Genomic DNA, 13,482 nt, shown 5'->3' with positions numbered 1-13,482 from the left:
TTGAAAAAAATATGTTTATAATGTAGCTAAAATCATCAAAATTCCGAATAAAGGGAGGAACCATGGGAGTTGTAAAACGTGGACCTGCACAGACAATTTTTTGTCATCGGCTGTAGTATCCATTACGAACTTCAAATGCGATATTTGAAACAATTCCGGAAAATAATGTCGTTAAAATCATCAGAATACCGAATATCGGGGGTACCGTTTAATGGGGCTATACGAAGAAGTGGACCTGCATGGCCCATTTTCTGTTTTATGCTGTAGTATCTATTACGAACTTCAAATACTAAATTTGAAACAATTCCGGTAAAAAATGTCACTAAAATCATCAGCATTCAGTATTCTCGGGGGTTTTGTTAAATGGGGGCTATACGAAGAAGTGGACCTGCATGGCCCATTTTCAATACCAAAAGTCCTGCAGATATAATACACATTTGAGTAAAATTTTATCAACCTACTTCATTTCGTTCGGAAGCAAGAGTGATTTCCACAGACGGATAGACGGACGGACATTGATAAATCGACATAGAATTTTATGCTGATCAAGAATATATATACTTTGCGGGGTCTAAAATGCATATATCGAAGTGTTACAAACGGAATGACAAACTTAATATACCCTCCATACCATGGTGGAGGGTATAAAAGTGTCGGAAATAGCAACAAATTTAAGAAGGAGCTTAGATTTGTTCGAATTGGTCATCTTTGGCACGAATTATGGCCATCGAACGGCCATTGAAACCGCCACACACTGCCCAAATGTTGCTTTTGCGGTATTTTGGCCCATTCCCGGCAATGGTAGGGTTAGGCTCAGAAGGGCTAGGCCTATGTTTTTCAAATATGTCCGCAATATATTTAGGGGTTGAAATGGGCCAACAAATAAAAATGTTACTGGTATTGCAGCCGTTTAAAAGGTCACAAATAGAAACCAAAAGACAAAGGGCAAATGTCCGTGGTCAAAATATTAAGAGTAGTATCTGCGTAGTGTTCCGTGAAATAATTTAAAAAGCGAAATCTTCCAAAATAAATTTGGACATAAGGGGGCTTCTAACATATTTTAGCCTCCTCATAATTTTTTTTCAGAATTTCGAACTTTTGTGGGAGTGGTACTAGCAGGAATGGACGACTTTGTCCATCTCTAAACTCGGTTTAATTTTGATAATAATAATAATACGATGTACCATGTTTGGACCAAATCGGATACTACCTTATCGTGCGCACCAGCCTGCCAGCCAGATGGACGGACACACATCGCTACATTGACTCCAAATGTCTTAAAACGGCTTTTGTACAAAGAGAACTAGGGTCGAGGTTATTTCGATGATGCACGTTTTGTCCGTATCAAATGATATATACTCTCTGTAGCCTTATGGCTGATATTGATAAGCCATAAAAATACTTCAATTCGTGATACCGTTATATAGGGAATATACCGGACTCTGAGAAAATCCAACAAAAATTGCTGGACGAAATGGGATGCACCATCCCCAAAAGAATCTGGCCCACACTCTCAGAGAAGAGAACAAGGTCGCTGATGTAATTGTCAAAACCTGATTTAAAACTTGTGGTGGGTATCATCACAGGTCACTGTAAGGTGAGGGCTATGACCTCGAAATGGGACAGCGACGACACTGACTACTGTAGGATCTGTCAAGATGAAGAAGAAATTGAGACAGTCGAACACTTGCTCTGCCACTGCCCAGCACTCATTGATGTGAGACAAAGGCTAGTGGGAGAACTAGTGTCACATGATCTGTCTTCTTTTTCTAACACTGACCCTATAGTAATCCTTCAATTAGCCAGAAGATTCAAGTGGCTAAAGACGACGCGGCAAACTCCTCAGCCGTAGATCACATTCTACAACTTTACCTTTTATCTTCACCTCTTCTACTAATCACTTTTTTCCTCTTTCTTAACATTCTTTTTTCTTTAACCTAACCTAACCTAACCTAACCTAACCTAACCTAACCTAACCTACCGGACCGCTAACTCATATAGATAATTTTTTTTGCAAAAATGTAAATTATCATATCGGAAGCCAAATTATTAAAGTATAAACAAATTCAATTAAGAATGCAGCTAAACCTACAAAATATTTTTTAATCGGGTTGTAGCTCTATATGGAGTCTACCTCAAAACATGGAGCTATTTTGAAATTTATTTTGCTAAAATTGTTTTTCTTCATTTCAAGTATTCAAATCAATCCACACCAATAGTATGTTTATGTGGTAGTGTAAATCAAACATATTCTAAACTGTCAAACAACTATGGTATTCGCCGATTGTAAAATATATATTCATCACAAAGGATATTCGCTGGGTTTTCTGTGAAAGAGTGAGTGTCGTTTGAGTAAACATAACAAAAAGCGACGACGAAATGACATGACTGGACCGACCGCCTAATTGCACCGCAAAAAAGTTGAGAAGAAGAAAAAAATCCTATGTTATAAACAGCTGGGGATTTAGTGGTTTGTCTTCTGTTGCAATGGGGTTTAACGCTAGTATCGGACGCCTTATTCCGTTGCCCTGATATATATTACTTAAACATTATGATTTTTTTCGAAATGTAAACATGTATGTGTGTCTGTGTTGGGTTCATGTGCCTGAGTGTTTATAATGAAATAAATGGAAAAACGAAAGGTCGACATTTATTATGAGGTTCAGTTTTTTTATCAGTAGAGGACATTTATCCTGCTTTGTGTTAAACAATTTTTATATTCTTGATACTGTATATTTTGCGGGTGATACTGTTTTTATTTATAGATGATGTTCTTGTTTGTTAGCTTAATTTTCTATCGCCTTTTGTGTGGTTGATATTTAAAAGTATTTTAAACAAGTAAGAAAGTATAAAAAAATAAAAAAAGAAAAATAAATAAAAAAAGTATAAAACATTTCAAAGATACATACTCTCATCATATCATTACTTGTATTTCTTAATGTATAGTTACAATTTATGGAATTTGTGTTATTTGCAATAAGTAGTAAATATTAGGAAAAATACAGAACTTTTACGATGCAGTCGTTTTTTGGTTCTTGTATACCATTCATTATCCTTGATGCAAACAAGGAAATCCTCATAAAAAATTATTTTAAATTCACTTGAAAATATTGTATACGAGGTAGTGCTCTTGCATTATTTACCCAAGTTAGACGGAAATAAAAAAAAATTGAAGCTATATCAAAATCTTAAACGTTAAAGTCAATTAATTTAAGCAAAGTTAAGTCCAACCAGTAAAGAAATTCTTAAAGTCGGGCGGGCCGACTTTATGATGCCCTACACCACTTTGCTAATTTAGTAGAGCTCCACATAACAATTAAACGTTTTTATGGGAGAATTCAATCATACACGCCATGATTATAATTTAAAGTTCAAAGGACTAAATATGCCGAAGCATTTGTATCTTTTAAATTCGGACTTGTGTTGCCCATTTGGTGCAGAAATAATTTAAAATCGGATAAAAATATATATGGGAGCTATATCAAAATCTGAACCGATCTCGATAAAATTTGGCAAAGATATTTCTGAGCTGTATTTGATATATTTCCCTAAATATCATTGTTACGGAGTGCATATTACGGCTGTCGGTAACAAATATAACAGATCGGATGAATAATATGTATGGAAGCTATAGCTATGTCTGAACCGATCTTCACCAAATTTTACATACTAGCTTCTAGACTCAATTCGGTCGTAAGTGCCAAATTTCATCCCATTTGGGCAAATATTAGACGTTTGGTGCACAATAAAAGGTAAATCGGCCGAAGTTATATATGGGAGCTATATCCAAATCTGAACCGATCTCGATAAAATTTAGCAAATGTGTTTCTGAGCTGTATTTGATATATTTCACCAAAATATTGTTGTTACAGAGTGCATATTACGGTCGCGGAGAACAAAAATAACAAATCAGATGAACAATATATATGGGAGCTATAGCTATATCTGAACCGATTTCGATCAAATTTGGCATACTTATTTTCAGGTCCAATCTGATCGTACGTGCTAAATTCCATATTTCGGACTGATATTACACGTTTCGTGCACAATAAAAGGCTAATCGGACGAAGATATATATGGGAGCTATATCTAAATTTTTAGCGATTATCTCCAATTTCAATAGGGTTCGTCCTTGGGTCAAACAAATGATTTGTGCAAAATTTCATCTGGATAGGGCAATAAATGCGAACTGTACTTTGTGGACATGGACAGACGGACGGACGGTCTATCTCATTTAATTGTGCATGTTACAAACAAATGCACGAAGACATAATACCCTGACCAGCTTGTGGTATAGGGCATAAAAATTTAAAATTTTGGAAATCATGTTTCAGAAAACAAGCCTTTCTTCCCAAGAAATTCAAATTTCAGAATTGTATACCCAGTAGTACAATATTTTATAATTTGTAGTAACTCAGCCATATGGCTACAGAGGGCCATATGGCTACAGAAGACCAAAACGTGCCCCATCCAAATAAAGGTTTTAGACCTTAGGTCTCTTTGGACCAGATCAATTTCAGAATATTTGAAGTTCATCAAGCGATGTCCGTCCGCCCGTCTGTCTGTTGCGCATTATAAAATATCAGATTTAGTCCAAACATGGAACATTTTTATATTATTATCAAACTTAGATCGAGTTTGGAGATCGACAATATCGGCCCACTCCTTCTGGTACCTCGCCCACAAAATTTTGAAATTTTCAAAAAAAAAAAAAAAAATGTTTTACTGCAGAGAAAAATAAAGAATAATCCGATTTTGCTTCAACTTTGCACATCTTAATATTTGTGTCAGTTCTGGGTCAGGTGAGAAAATGGACTAAATTCGTCCACTGTATCAAGTATCTCCCCCATAAAGGTTAAAAAATTTGAATATTTATAACTCTTATAAAATGTGATGTAAGAGTTAGATTGTCTTCAAATTACCCACACCACAATACTATTAAAGATGGAATATATCAGTTCACACTTTCTGTTTCACCACCCATAAAGGATCAGATTTTTGAATATCCATAACATATATATCTGGTATACAGGGTGAGATAAAAAACTGCATCAAAGTCAAACGCCATAATTTTTAATTTTTTTTTATTTTATTGGATGAAAGCAAAAAATGTCGGATATAGTATCAAATTTTAGAATAAGTTTAGATTTGTTCGAATTGGTCACCATTGGCACGAATTATGGCCTTCAAACGGCCAATGAAACCGTCACACGCTGCCCAAATATTGCTCTGAAATGAAGCGAGGAACCTCATTTTGTAACGATTCTTGGGTGGCGCGCTCTGAGTGCGAAATGTTTGTGTGCCCAAGGCTTTGATACACCCTCCAGAATATTTTCGTGATAATATTCGGTATTTATTCTGATGCCATCGGCTGTTATGGCGGCCCACACAATCACCATGGCCGGTGCTTAAGTTCTGGTGGCCAACCGAAGGTGCACATTTTCAGCTGACCTCTTTGGCAAGTAAAGTTGCTGGACAACGATTGTTTTCTCATCGGAGAAAACCAAATTCGGCAGCTCACCACTTTCGGCCAAGCGAAGCAACTCTTTAGCTCTTTTGAGTCTATTTTCTTTCTGTTGCGGTGTAAATTCTTGCAGATTTCGGAATTTCATTGGTTTTACCCCGAGCTCATTTTTCAATATCTGTCGAATGGAATATTGCGATATATTCGGCCACTGCGACGCAGGTTTCGATCAAGTCGCTTCTTTACTTTTCGAGCTATTTCTGCTGATGTTGCGGTTTTCATCCGTCCACTTCCTTGGCATCGGGCTACGTTACCAGTATCAATGGTAAAGAGCGATGGTACGAGACACAAAAGATTTATTCACATTTAAAAGCTGGAGTGGTCTAACGATAGCCACTTGTGGGTTTCCAGCCAAATATTGAATTGAATTCCATCAGGAATAACTTTTTTTCTGGAAAATTCTCATCAAAATACATTTGTACGCTTGTAAATAATATAATGAGCTATCATTGGAATAAGTTTGAATTCTGTCGGACGAGTGGCTTAGAAATGACAGCAGTTTTTTTGCAGTTGGTCGCTGTTTTTTTTCATCTCACCCTGTAAAGATGATAGAGATCGGACCATTCCTTCCATTCAAAGCGTACACGTTTTGAATAATCAAAACGATTTAAAAATCCGAAATAAGCATCCGGTTCTCTGAATATTTCACACATCCCATTATTTATATTAACATAAGATCTGCAGTGAATATGGGATATATTAGTCCACTCCTTCTTCACCCCATACATCACCAAATGGCCAATATCAATCCAAATGACCGGAATTTTGGCACATTCGACTGAATTCAGTCTAGAAGCTGGTACATCAAATTTGCTGAAAATCGGTCCAGATATAGGTATAGCTCCCATATATTTGTTTCATTAGATCTGGTGTTGAAGTCTCTGATATTCTGAATATGCTTTCGACAACAATGAAATTTGGTACCGGATATCTTATAGAGCTCAGAAATACCTTTGCCATATTTTATCGAGAACGGCTGAGATTTGGATAAAGATCTCATATATATCTTCAATTTCAATTGATTTCAGATTTATTGTGCAAAATATAAAAAATTAAAATGTCTTCGTCAAATTTATTGAACATCGATTAAGAATTGGATATGCCCTCTATTTATTAGTTTCCGTTGAAACGAAACGATAACTGCCAAATGGTGGTATGATCTACTTCAAATAAATTATTTTGATACGGAAGCTCTTCCAAACGTGCATAGTAGTGCAGGATATCATATAGCCGGCCCCGCCCGACTTTTGACTTTTCCTTACTGGTTTCATCTGTATTAGATGAAACCTGACAAGTCGGGTTTCATACGAAATGGACAATATTGGTCCATTCCTTCGGAGCCTTTTCCATTTTATTAAACATTGGCTGGGGGTATACATCTATCGGCGAAAGTGACTGATATTTTTTAACTTGTTTATACAAGTTTCTACCGCCGGTATTCTACATGATTTCCAGCTTCTAGCTCCTAAAGTAAGTGCCAATAACATGGTTGCAAATACCTTCTTTTTTCATGCTAAATGTGTATTCTATCCTCAAAAGTATAGAAATTTTGATAAAAGCCCTTTTAGTACTTTAGGCTCATATGGGCTTTCTTTTGCCAAAAAGGTTGTAAATCTCTCAAAAACATTCCGACATTCATTAAAAAAATCAATGACCTAAAAATAGTTTCCAGAAAAAAAAATGGACGAGCATAGCTTAATTGGTATCAAATTTCATGATACTCCAGAAAATATAATTTAATGAGTTTAAAATGATTGTTTTGATTACAAATCGAATGTCCAACCTAATGTGCCTCCCATCTCATGATATAGGATATAAAAAAGGTATATATAGGATAAGAGGCAAAGAGTTTTCAAATGAAATTCGCTTACTCACGTGACCGAAGAAAACAATACTATATGACAGCTTATTCTTCTTAAAGCATCAATCCCATTTACCTATGATTCCTTTGGCCTGGGCTCGGCTAGCCACATATGACCATCAAGCAAACATACCCATCGTCAGCACATTGTACTTGTGGTGGTGCTGATAGCAAACATCATCAAGACAGGGAAACGGATATTTCCCTGCCAAACTAATGATGATACCTGTCAAAATTTGTTAAACTTGCAATGACCGAAAAACCACCTGCACGAACGCACGCCTGAACACCGAAATACAGACGAACACACATACACATGGTGACAAACGTACATTCACAACATAACAAACAAAAACTATTATGAGTTTGCACAAGTCATAATGGCCATAGTTTCCTATGTGTGTGTGTTTGGTAACAGTGATGTTGATGTTGGTGGTGCTGGTCATGCTTGATAGAGATGAATTGTGGATAATGCTCTAAGGAAGCGGAAGGACAATCCAAATGAAAATTCCGACTGATTTCGTAACAGTTTTGTCATTTTAGGATTTGAATTGATAGTCAAGTATGAACTGCGGCAGCCAAGAGAAACAAAAAGAAACATTTATCACAAAACGCTTATGATTTTTCACTCAGACATATAGACGAATTCTTGCCGGTCTTTGCGACTGGCCATTCGCAGGCAGAATTATGTATATACCACAGTAGGATCTTCAAAAACCAATGCATGGCATTTAGTCCAAATATAATTGAGAATTGAAGACCAAACACAAGGGACCGAAAGTTAAGTAATTTATTTGTTATGTATTTAAATTGTCATTACTTTAATGTTTCTGCATATTTTCATAAAGTGATGACTGGTTGATTGACTCGTCAACGCCCAGATGAATCGGATAAAGCTACAAACTTTAAATATTAGATGTGGATTACTATTAGTGCATAAATGCGTAATAAAGATTTGTATTTAAAACCGCTCTTATTGCTAACTCTCCGAACCTTTAGAAGTAGAATTACGATATTTCACATATGAAGATTTCGAAAACTTATACTGCACGGGCAATGAATTAGGTTTAATAAAAAGACGCGCATACACATACTTCACTCGAAGACCGTTCAGTTAACGGTGTTTATCCTAGAGAAGCAGATCTTAGAATCTGTATGGGAAGGACAAAAATCTTTATGATACCGTATACTACTAAAAGTGTCTCAACTAGAACGCAATCGTGGTATCATAAATAATTAGTTTTTTATTACCTAGAATTAAAGATGCCACATGTCATTCAGCCAGACATACTGTCTGAGAGTCCTTATATATCATTGAAGCATTTGGCTTGCCGACTTAGTAATGTTACTCGCTGTAGCTTTGTTGCATATTTTTGTAGAGTCTCGCTTGAATACCTTTTAAGGTCTCTTCCATTAGTATCCTTGTAGAGTCTTACTCAAGTAAGGCTTCTTGCGGTAGAATCTTTGCATATTCTTCTAGAACGATGATTTATTTTTTATTATGGTCTCTCGCAGTAATATTCTTAATTATCCTTGTAGACTACTGCTTGAGTGTTCATAAAGGTCTCTCATAGCAGTACGATCACATATTCTTTCATCCAGCGAAAACTTTTTTATACCCTCAGCCATATGACACAGTATATACGACTATATCTTTTGATACGACGAAACCTTGCCTCGCCGAAAAAACGATTTTAGACCCTAAGTCATTTTGGACCAAATCTGTTTCAGGACATTTTACGTCGATCTAGGTGCGTCCGTCCGTCTGTCTAGCTAGCTAGCTGGTCCGCACGATAGCTCTCGAAAAGAGTATCCGATTTGGTTCAAATTTGGTACTTCATAATATTATAGTCAAGCTTAGATCGAGTTCGGATACGGGTAACATTGGTCCACTCCTTCTGGTAGCTTCCCTACAAAAGGTCAAATTTTTCGAAGAAAATATTTTACTTCGTATAAAGAAAGAATCACCCGATTTTGCTCCAACTTTGCAAGTCCTTATATTTTTATTAATTCTAGATCATGTGTGAAAATGGATAACATCGATCCACTGTATCAAGAATCTACTCCACAAGGGTCCATTTTTTGAATTATTATAACTATTATAAAATGCGAAATTTCAGCCCGATTGGCTTCAAATAACACACATTATAATTTTTAACCAGCACAAGATCTTGCGTGAAGATGGGATAACGTTTGGTTTAACAATTATTTCTATAGAATTGTAATAAGTGTTCGATTTTTATACCCTCCATAATAGTATATCTTGCGTAGAACTGTCAATGTAAGTCTTAGTTTTGATATGGTCCCCATATAATTGTTCCTCCAAATATTCGGTATGATTTATGTCACACTTTGCAATTTGAAAATACCATGGGTTTCTACCTACCTATGCCAAAAAATTGCACAAGCGTCTTCATATATCCCATGTATAATGGTACCTTCCTATATTCGGGATTTTAATGCTTTTAGTGACTTTATTCGGCGGTACTGTTTCAAATTTCGTATCTGAAGTTCGCAATGGGTGCTATAATCTGTTACCGAAAATTGCATATGCAATTAAAGGTCTTCGTATAGCCCATATATCTCCAGATATTCGGTATTTTGATGATTTTTGCGGCATTATTCACCGGATTTCTATCAAATTTCGTATTTTAAGTTTTTAATGGATATTATAGTCTATGGCAGAAAATTACTATGCAGGCCCAAGTTTTCAAATAGCCCCCATATATATTCGGCATTACGAAGATTTTAGCGAAATTATTCACCGGAATTGTTTCAAGGTTTGTATTTGAATATCGTATTGGCCTATTACATAAATGGCATTTATAGGTCCTCATCTTCGTATAGGACCAATATTACGGTAACACCCCTATATTCACCCTATATTTTGTATTTATTTATTTATTATTATTTTTTTTGTTTTTTTTTGAAAATTAGCAATTTTTTTCCAAATGGTGCTTTGTACTTGATTTTCTTTATATTCTTCACATCCCAATATTTTTATCAGTGTTAGATGAAGTGGAATATTTCGGTCTATTGTATCTGGTACATCAAGCATATTTGAACAATTTCCAAAAAATATCGTACATAACGTACAGAAAATTTGTCGATTAGGCATCAAAAACTTGAATAATTATAATGCAAGTCAACATCAACATTTGGCTTTAGAGCAGTTATAGTGTGGTTTCAGTTGGAACTAATATATGGGAGGCATATCCAATTCTGAATCGATTTTCACTAAATTTGACGGAGACATTTTAATAACAAATAACATTGTTGTAGAGTGCATGATATCACTTCGAGAAGGATTATGTTAAAAAATATATATCGGAGCCAAGTTCCACAAAATGGAAACCCACGTCCCTAAATTCACTCCATTTGGGCAGATATAAGCCATTTTAAAATTTGGCAAAGGTATTTTTGAGCTCTATAAGACATCTGGTACCAAATATCATTATTGTCCAATGCATATTACGAATGAGAGGGACCTAAATATTAAATCCGATAAAACATATATATGGGAGCTATAGAAATATCTGAACCGATTTTATGTACTTTTTTCTAGACTGAATTCGGTTGGATGTTTCGAAATTCAGGTCACTTCGATATTGGTTATTTGTAAACAATAAAGCCGAAATGGGTTGAATATATGTATATGGGAACCGTATCCAAATCTGATCCGATCTTGATAAAATTTGGCAGAGGTATTTCTATTATCTAATACCAAACATCATTCTTGTGGGGTGCATATTACAAATGTGGGGGACTTAAACACCAAATCGGATGAAACATATGTAGGAGCTGTTGCTATATCTGCACCGATTTTCAACAAATTTTATGTACATGCATCTAGGCTGAATTCGGTCGGATGTGCCAAAATTCAGGTCGTTGGGATCATTTGGTGCACAATTAACCGAAATTGGTTGAAGATATATGGAAGCTATATCTAAATCTAATCCGATTATCACCAATTTCAATAGGGTTTGTCCTTGGGTCTAACGAATATTTTTTTGGAAAATTTCATCTCAATCGGATAATAAATGCGACATGCATTTCGTTCACAAGAATACATGGACAGACGGACAGACATGCAAAAATCAACTCTAAAAGAGATTTTATGAAGATCCTAAAAAGTAACTATGTGTCTATTTCACTTCCTTCTCCCTGTTACAAACAAATGCACAAAGACATAATACCCTTACCACTATGTGGTATAGGGTATAAAAATGTGGTCATAATTGAGGCCTTTGACAACGCATTCGCATTTGAATTCCAGACTATTTCATTAAAAAATCTAACTGAAATCGTTAAAAAAGTGGCTCAAATCAATATTTTGGGTTTAATTTGGGTTTTACGTTATATGAGCATTACGTGAGATCGTAACCCTGTTATTTTAAATCAAGATTATTTTAAGTAGAGCTCAAAAATTAAAAATTTATATAGCATATATACAATGGGCATATTTGATGATTTTTGCAACATTTTTCGACGGAATTGTTAAACAATTTCGTATTTGGATTTCGATTTTACCCAAATTTTTCAACAAAATTTTTTCAAAAATTGTACGCATATATTTGGCAGTAATGTCTTCGTTTTCGTACTACCTTCATATAACTGTATCAGCCTGCATTCGGCATTTTTCAACTATTTTTCATAATAAACTTTTGAATAATTCTATTTCCGAAACAGCAAGTTTAAAACCCATATTTCTCAAACATCACCCATATTCAGAGAATTTAAAAAAATCCTGGCGTAGGATCTTTAGTCTAAGACTTGGCACTAGGCCTTAAATAACGCTTTTCATACGGCCTCATATGCTCCGTTTTGTCTCAACAATTTTATTAGTTATAACGTTTTTTTTTTTGGAGAAATTTGACAACTATTTTTGGCACACTGTGGTTTAGGTCATTATGATTATTGTGGCTCTATTTTTGGTCTACCTATCAGTTTTGGAAAGTAATATGACAGATTTTCTCTCTCTCTCTGTCTCTCTTATATAAGACCTTCAGGATAAATTTTCTGTTCTAGTGAACTAGAATAAAGCTATAATATAAAGAGAGTCTTATTCTTATATACATATACTTTCAATCTATTGTGTGTATGTGTATCGCTTGTGTACACACAAATATATGTCTAGGTGCAATTACACTGCATATCCGCATATAAATTTACTCACATTTATTGTATTTAGCACCGTAACATGTGTGTTACACAAATAAAACATTCTCTGAGAAAGACAATAAAATTTATCACCCGACCACAAGTCACAAAATACTAAACACAAACGTGACATTTAATATTGTCTGTTTACATAGTTCAGGAAAAAACGAAAAACCGAGCAATAACTGTAAGGAAAATATACTCAACAAAAACAGAAGATATATCAAATGAGGTTGGGGTTCTTTTTGGGGAAGGGAAAGTATAATATGTTGGGTTACTAACCCCCCGGACTCTGCATGTTATGGACAAATAGTGTATGGCAAACATTTGCCATAAACCAATAACTCTGGAACATATGTCCCAGGTACGTACACATCATATGTGCTGTGAAAAAAGGAACAGAACGAAAGAAATGTCCAAGACACTCGCACACAAAGATTGTTTTGGCAGATATCACTAATTAAAGTCATGTGAGGCATCTGATATAAACTTCTGTGTTCGTGTTCTATATTTGAAATTCTTAATTATTTTCTTTTGTTTGGTAATGTATGCTTTGAGAAACATTACGACAGACAAATGGGATATGAGATTTTTTTTTGCTTTCAAAGTGAGCCTGACCTCTTCTAGATTTAATAAAAAACGGGAAGTTGTTTCCAAATTTATTGACGGCTTCTGCTAAAAATGGTGGACTTGAAAAGGTAACACAGTGTTGTAATAAATTCAGCAAATCCACTTAAGTACGACCGGGTCGAACTTTTTGTACCCTCCACAATTTGGAAAGTAGGTCATATAAAAATATGCCGAAATTCCATTTTTCGAACCATTTCAAGCAATTTTATAAAAATGTTGGCTGAAGTCATTAAAATATCGAATATGGGAATGATAGGGGCTCTAGAAAAACTTTGACTTATGTTGAAATTGCTCAATATAAGCAGAG

This window comes from Musca domestica, unplaced genomic scaffold, assembly GCF_030504385.1.
Source record: "Musca domestica strain aabys unplaced genomic scaffold, Musca_domestica.polishedcontigs.V.1.1 4, whole genome shotgun sequence".
Classification (NCBI taxonomy): Eukaryota; Metazoa; Arthropoda; class Insecta; order Diptera; family Muscidae; genus Musca; species Musca domestica.
Note: the sequence above shows the minus strand (reverse complement) of the source record.